Source organism: Buceros rhinoceros, unplaced genomic scaffold (genome assembly GCF_000710305.1).
Source record: "Buceros rhinoceros silvestris isolate BGI_N320 unplaced genomic scaffold, ASM71030v1 scaffold1701, whole genome shotgun sequence".
Classification (NCBI taxonomy): domain Eukaryota; kingdom Metazoa; phylum Chordata; class Aves; order Bucerotiformes; family Bucerotidae; genus Buceros; species Buceros rhinoceros.
Window position 1 is genome coordinate 78,652 of NW_010392315.1, and position 8,576 is coordinate 87,227.

The following is an 8,576-nucleotide window of genomic DNA, read 5'->3' on the forward strand; positions in this document are numbered from 1 at the left end:
ACGAAGGAGAGCTCCCGCCGCCGACCTGCTGGCTGACGTCCAGGCCTGACCGGGCCGAGAGCTGAGGGCCTGCATCGGACTGCAGACTCTGAACTGTTCTGCCGTGGGTCCTGTCTCATCTGAATCGGGTGAGGACATCCGGACTTCAACTCCCTTTTGTGACGGGAGCTTTCCTGAGTTTCCCTGCAGTTTTTTTTTCCTTGCCGTGTGGGGTTTCTCCCCCTCCTTGCCGTGAGAGGAATTCTGCTCCCTGCCCGAAGCAGCTGCAGTCTTCACTCCCACCTCGCCGTTGGATGCCTGCCCAGAGAGCTGACCTTGAAAAGGACCGTGCAGAGCTCTGGTTATCTGAGTCTTTTCTTCTTCATTTTTTTTTTCCTTATTCTCGGTTTGTGCCTATATATATAATAGTGTATAGTTATATGGTTATTAAAAGTTTGTTCCAGGTTTCCGAAAACGCCGACCGAGGTGTGAATTTCTTCCTTTCCCTTTAAACCCCTTCTGTCTCTAGCAGGACAGAAAGGAATCGTTAAGGAATTCGAGGAGTTGTTACCTCAGTCCCTTGACCCTTAACACAATAAAAGAAAATAATTACTGATGTCCTAATATGTTTTAAACCAAGGTAAAATTTTAATTCAGCCTCTATTTTGGAGAGAAAAAGGCATTGGTGAGAAGAAATAAAATAGTTCATAAGCTAGCAAACAGCAAAATTTTCAGCTGGTTTTTTGTTTGGTTTGTTTTTTTTTTTTTCATACAGCCTTTCACATTAACTGTTAAGTAATCTTCTTAAGATGGGTAACTCAATTCTTGTTTTCATTCATTAAAGCAAATCACAAGTAAAAACACTACAGTTTAGTTTCTGCACACTGGAATTAAACCTTTCCACAGCAACATCAAGGCCAGTATTACCTCAGAACAGTATATTGCTACCTAGATATTACAAATCAAAAGGAACATTGTGTTTGCATTTGAAACTGAATAATATGAAGCTTCTTAGACTTCAAGGATCCCCTGCCACAGAAGTGAGAAAATCTTATTTTAACCTAATTCCAGCTGTTTGAGTGGCTGTAGAAGGGATGGAAAGCCACAGAACAAGGAGGATGTGCTTCAAGCAATTCTGGCAATCATTTTATGTATATGAGGGTGGTTGATCCCTTTTTGTGTGCAGCCAGCAGAATAGAGTAGGAAAAACAATTGGGAAGAACTGAATACTTGTCTATACTTTTCTTATTCTTAATCTGTGAGACTAAGAAGTTTCATTACTTCACTTGAGAAATACAGGAAAAAGGACCAACAAAAGGCCAATTTCAAATCTTTTTGGAACTTGGCTAACAAAATGCTAAGCGGAACAACAGCATTATACAGTCTGATGAGGGAAGGAGATAGACAAAATCACGCATGTATTTTTACCCAAGAACAATTATTGTAATCACGTTGTAAAAAAGGTTAATTTAGCTATTTTTTTTTTATGCTTAGAATTACGGGCTGAATACAATAATTAATTAAATTGTCTCTTCCCAGTCTGCTACAGTCTCAGTGAACAGAACACAATCCTAGACCTTAGATTCTGCAGCATCCCAATAACCTTACTTACTTAACTTTTAATAACAGCAAAGTAACACTGGACTCTTGCACAGCTAAAGGAATCTTTGAAACTTCCCAAGGCAATCACTACAAATACCAAACAAATTAGACTGCATTCCCAGTACCACCTCGGTCTTGATCGGAACACTACCCCTCCCTTATATATTAACTTTGCCAGCAGATGTTGGCAATAAAGTGACCTACATTTGGTCATTCAGTGTTGCACGTATCCCTGGCTGAAAATCACTTTGTCTCCATGAAGTAGAACCACCTTGTTTCTTTGTGTAGAAAAAAGAGTAAGGGTTGATCTGTGGCTGCCCCATTATGGCCTGTGTGAGGCTGGACATGGCTGGCACATGCCTTAGTCATCTGTCGAAAAGCATTTGATGTCACCAGCAATTCCTTCAGATACATTTTGTTCTTCCATTCAATATTATCATACTGACAATAGAAGCAATATATTCAACCAGGCAGTGGAAAAAAACAATCTTTCTGAAAAGTATTGACATTCAGCCCCTGATTCAGTGATCACTGTTTACTACCAAATTATCTGCTTCAGCATCAGTTTTCTGCATTTTTGAATGCATTTTTTGAACCTTCTGTATGTGAACAAGCACACCTACTACATATGGTATAATGCACAACTATGGAGGAGTATTTCTGCCTTGCCTCAGTTATTGCCATAGTTATAAACAGCAGTCGTATCATATGGGAATTAATGAACCATGTTTGAAGCCCTAAATGTTGGGCATGTTACGCTTTCATTTAATGTGACTCTAATCCTAAAGACAGAGCAATGAGATGCAAGTCATTTTGTAATTTTCATAGTTAGTGCACAGAGATTTCTAACTGAAAATACAAACTCTCCCAAAGTCATCAAACACCCAAACCTGAAAACATCATAAGTCTTCATAAAAGGAAGTTGGAAAGAAATACAGGAAACATCACAAAATCACTAGATGTGTTTACAGATTTTGATGGCAGATGTGTTGCTTCACCAACTATTTTACTTACAAACTGCACTGATTTAACTGGAAAGACGTAAAAGTAAATGTATTTAAACAAACAAGCAAAATCTTTGCAGCCAGCTTCTTATACCATTTTAACAATATTTTGTATCACCTTAATTTACCCTTGTTAATTATAAAGTATTTCCACCCAACATAAGTATATTTAAGATGAGACTTGGAAAATGAGTTCTCACAGTAATTCTTCTCATGCAACTATATGGATAATGAGCATAGTTTAAGGTTTTGTTAATGTTTTTGGAGTCTAAAATTAATCCTAATTTCAGAACAAGGCCTCAGATTGCAAAGGAAGTTAGTGTCATTCCCAATATTACTTTACAGGAATCAGAAACTCTTGGTATGCTTTATGAATGCTTCCTATTGACTTAACTTAAGCTGTAGGTTTATTTACTAAGTTTCACTAATGAACCATTATCAGTGTTTCTGAACATATGAATATCTAAAGTTGATTATGTATTGCAATTTTCAATATTTTTCAAAAGCTTTAGAGTAAGAACTGGATTACTGACACAATGAGCATTTTTGGCTAGGTCATGTATTTGCTATTCCTCAGAAAATTCACCCATATTTATCTAAGATACTAGCCTTAGAAAACACAGGGTTGGATACAATGAGTAAAGCTTGCTAGAAATTTGCTGCTGCAAATTCCAAATGTACCACCTACAGTGAACGTTTGTACTTGAGAAACTGGCTGCACCATGTTATCTATACAGTAAGCTTAAAGAAGAGCTTTGGTTGACAGGACACAGGTGAAGTAGTCTGTCACCTGTGTCTTGAGCAAGGGAAAAAAGTGATTAACTAAACCCTGCAAATTTGCTTTCCCCCCTGCTGAAATTTCACCACCTTTATATCTACAGTCTTAGTAAGTCATACTGTTGGATGTAACAAAATACTACTATTTTCATTCTACTAAAGCGGTACCAAGAGATTAAAATGCAAAGCAGCGTCACTTCCACTGCTACAGGTGTCAGTTACGTATTGCTTTTCAGGGACCAGTGGACCAGCACAGATCAGCAGCTCTGCAACAGCTCCACATTTGGATACTTCTCTGGGGTGTGAGAAAGACCCTTATACCAGAAAATGCCTATGTATGCAGAGACTAACTTACCTAATCACAAGTCTTGTGGACAACTTCACTATGAAATCAGGCTCACAAGTATAACGCTTTAAGTCTCTGTTATCATAAAGAACTCTTCCAAAGCTATTAGAATTACTCCTGGGCACTAGTACATTATTAAAAGATTGGGGTATTTACCCCGGCAGGCAGCTAACCCCTACTCAGCCACTTGCTCCCTCCTTCCCATTGAAATGGGGGAGCGAAATTGGAAAAGCAAACATGGGAAAAACTTGACAGTTGATACAAAAACAGTTCTATAAATAAAGGAAAAAAAAAAGAAAAAAACCCACAACCAAGTGATGTATAGGCAACCACTCATCACCTCCCGTGTGCAGACCAATGCCCAGCTGCTCTACAAGCAACAGGTGATTTCGAAAAACTGCCGCCTCCTCCCCCCACAACCTTTAGTGCCGAACACGATGCTATATGGCACAGGATATTTCTTTGGTCAGTTGCAATCAGCTGTCCCAGCTGTGTCCCCTTTCAGCCTCTCATCCACCATCAGCCTCCTTGCTTGAGGGGGCATTGAGAGAAACAGAGGCCCTAATGTTGTGCAAGCACAGTTCAGCAGTATCTAAAACACAGATTAATCAACACTGTTTTGGTCACAAACTGAAACATAGCACCATATGGGCTGCTGTGGAGAAAATTAACTCTGCCCCCACCAGATCCAGTACAACCTCATATAACTAGGAAAATAAGCCATTAATAATCCTTTATCAGGGCTGCCCATGTTACTAGACCACCATGGCTATGTTCTTTATCACCTTAAATTCGGGACCATAAGTCTGCTCTGTAACAGATACATTCTGTAATTAGGTATTTTATCTTCCATTCCACATCTTCTGTTTCACAAGCTTTTGTATGATCAGTAACTAATATATATCAGCCAGAGAGATCTCAGGTGCTTGAGCAATCTCCTTTTACTGTTAACAGCATATTATTTAGAAAAATGCCTCAATTAAAAAGTTTTTGACAGTGGATTCACAATTGTTTTATCAAACTTGCAATTAGAGGTCTCCTTTTGATGCCACAAGCATTAAAGGGGGAATCAATACTACACTTCATGCATGTACGTGCTGGATGAGAAGACCCAATGAACCACAACTTGCACTGCTTTTGACTGAGCTGACTAGTGTGAAATCAGCTGACAAAACCAATTACCACATACACACCGTGGATGTTTAACTTTCTCTAATATCTGCAATGTCTGAAAAGGGGGCAATACATAGAGAGGTATCTGTGCTCTCAAATTCTACTCGGCTGTATATTGGTACGTATAAATGTATGCAACTTTCGATTCTACTGAAACGAAACTTGCCTAATGTAGTTGTAGACTCTCTCCTCCTAAGTTCAAAACCTCAAAATACAGATGCATACTTAGAGGAAATACCAACTCTGTGAAAAGGACCACTTGAAAAAAAACCCTTTCATTTCTAACTCTCCATAAAAAAGAATTCAGAAAAGTGAATGCTACAAACACTGTAACTATCAAAGCTCATATCCCTCCCATTGTTGATTTTGAATTGAAAGGGAAGATCTGACTCATTGTTATCAATTATTTACATAAAAGAACTAGAAGCAGTTGCATAACACTTGAGAATTTCATTTTATTTGTGAGCTCATTGTCTGGTACTTCAGTAATTAGAAACAGGAAAAAAGCTTTCCTGTAATATTGTGGTTAAATGTTTTGAGAGCAGCAGAGTCTTATACATTATAAAAAGGAAGCACACTGCTCCTCAAACACCAGTTAGGCAGTGAGAAATACTGCTCAGCAACTGATACTATGGTAGTGAAAAAGGACTATTTTTTTAATGGGAATTCTGTCTGAACTTTGTTTTTATTTATTCCTCTGACTTCTCTCACTTTCAATGAGCACACAAAGAAATGTCTTTTCACTGGCTCTCAGAAAATTATAACTCATACCACTTGTGGACTTCAGAGAGGATTATGTATTGCAGTGTGATAATATAATGAGCAGATTAGAAGAGTTTATGAAAAAGACAATTTTTGGCAGTTCAACCAAACTTCATTAGGATATTTTCCACTATTGAAGCTGGAACCTGGATCAAAAGGCTACTGAATCAAGCCTTGTAGCCCAATGAATTTTTCACTGTCTTTTCGATACGAAATGCTCTCGCAGGGGACTGACCACAGAGCTCAGCGATGAGGGTGCTTGTCATGGGTGAGCAAATCAGCTTGACAAAGACTGCATCTCCTCTAGCCTGGCTAACTGTCCTCAGCTACCAGCAGTTCTGGGGTCTCACTCTCAAAAACCTTCAAATGAACACATTTTCTTCTGAGGCGGAAAACGTGGGAATTTTTCTCACTTAGGTTTCTCACTTAGCTTGTTTTCCGTTCTGTTTTAATGCAGACAGCATCTCTTTCTATAGGTTAAAAAATTGTTTGAGATTAAAAGAAAAACATCAAATGCTCTGTGTCGTGGGGATTCACGATCTATGTTTCTACAGTATTTTTCTTTGAAGAAAAGAAATTTTCCTTTAAAATTTTTATGCACATCCATTAAATCTTTCAGTTCTTCCCTGAGAGAAACAAAAAATGGACGATGATTACCCCTGAGGTATGGCCACCTGAAGGTTGGGCACGTTCATTGCGTAACAGGACACAGGGACCCTATATACTTTAGCACAATAGAATTCTGTAAGCTGCAACATTTATCTCCCTTATTTTTACAATTTTACACCAGGACCTTTAACTAAGCAACTGGCAAGCAATGCAGATTTAGTATCTCATGATCTTCATGCTGCATCATACCCTTAGGCACTTGGTTGGGTCACTAGATTGTAATTAACTTAGAGACTAGCTGATGAATCTCTAACACAAATCCTTGCAAAATGTGGCAATCTCACTGTAAGCTGACACAGACTGAATCCTACTTCATTATTAACATCTGTTAAAATTGCAGCACAATAGAATATGGCCATAAGGGCAATGAGCTTAAAATCAGATAAATCAGGATTGAAAACTCTGACCGCAGCCACCACACCGTCAACCTCTGAGTGACTGGTTGGTTCAGACCTTGGTTTTCATAAATGAACACTTCACCAGTTCAGAGAAAACAATCCAAAATCTGCAGTTTCCTAACAGTCCTAACCAAAGTCCATTAAATTTGCAGTTACACTGAGACGCACTAGACACCTGACATTCAGTCAATGGTACCTGGAATTAACAAAACCATAGTCAGTGTTAGCATGTGATCTATTGATACATATACATATTAAGTTTATTCTAAATTACCTTTCTGTTAAGGAAGATTTATCTGCTACCAGAGAGGTTTTGCTGGCATCAGAGAGACCACACTCTGCCAGATGACACCATCACTGCATCTTTTGGGTTTTAAGCCTCCAGAGGCTGGAGAAGGTCAAGATGAAATATCAGAGTACAGAAAAAGAGCAGACACAATGGAGATACTCTCTGAAAAAAACCTTTTCCTGAGAGCTGCTAACTCCAATTTATCTTCAGCCTCCCTCCTTCCACAGCTGGCTCAAGCAAAAAAAAATGTAGTGTTTAAAGAATTGCCAAGGACTGTTTTTTGTTGTTGTTGTGACCACCCATCTGACAACAAAATTGTTTTTTACACAAAAAATAAAGCACAAGATGGTGTAGTAGTGCTTCTCAGTACAGCTTATCTTCAGTTTTGTCTGCGGCACATGATAGAGCCAATTTCAAAGTAATAGCAACTGGCTAAAAGTATTGGCATATTGGCCATCAAAATGCACAAACTGCATAGACAGATACCCCCAATTGTCAGCATGCCTTTCTGTCACCCGTGGGAACCTTTCTGAGATGATCTTTCAAGTCAGCAATGAGAAGAATTCAGGCTCCATCTGTTTGACTGTGCTCAGTTCTTCAGGTATCTGCTCTGAACAGTGTCACAGCAGTCAATGAAGCTTTTTAATTTTACTTTATTGATCATCCAGAAGGCAACAATAGGTCCAATATGTAGCATCCATTCCGATTAAAAGACTCAGGATATATTACAAGTCTTTGACATAAGCAGACAGTATAAACTAGTAGCTTTTCACTCCTGGAAGAGAAGTAAGAATTTGGCATTTTATTGAGTATTTACCTTAATGCGACTGACAAAGGAAAGCAGTAATGAATTGGAATGGGTGCCACAGAAAAACAATGGCTGTATCTCGGATCAAGCAGGACTAAAGCTCACCAACTCATTAACTTTTTTGCTGTTGTGAGAAAAGATGTAAATCTGTCCATATATTGCAAGATTTAGACATAAGTGGCTTGTGTTTCTTACAATTCTTGAATAGGAAAAATTGCTGTCTCCCCAAAATCTTACACTCATTTAAAAATAATTTAGAAGGTTATTAAAATAACTATTTATGTAGTGAGATGCATCACTGAAAAATGTTGAAGAAGCAGCCAAAGAGTGACTCAGTATCTCCAAAACAGAAACGACAGCTCATGTTTACTTTTTCTTACATAAGTTTAATAAGAACTACATTAAAGTCAACTGGTGTTATTTAAAGGGAGTTTTTAAAAGGTCTTCTGTTTTATAAAAAATACCTGTCAATAGAATAAGACTTAAGGTCTGACATAGCATCCCCAGGAAATTTCTCAAGAAACAGAAAAACTCATTTTTTTCCCACCAAAATAGCAATATTTTAATAATACAAACATTTCTGTTTTATTTCGGAGGCTGTACAATCAGTAGAGCACCATTTCAGTGATCCCAGCTGCATTCTAAGGACCTGTCATTGATAATGCCTAGTTCTTTCAACATAGATACTTACAGGTAATGGTGGAATAACAGAAAATGTATAAAGCAGCAGTACTCAGCAGTAAACCAAAGCAAGATGCTTTGCATAGCA

The 8,576-nt window shown here is 38.3% G+C and overlaps 1 protein-coding gene across 1 annotated transcript in view; it reads right to left on the reverse strand.

The window, feature by feature from the left end:
* Positions 1-8,576, reverse strand: part of LOC104500709 (proprotein convertase subtilisin/kexin type 5-like) — a 138,905-nt gene that overhangs the window by 71,365 nt on the left and 58,964 nt on the right. The gene's annotated exons all lie outside the window — the stretch shown is intronic.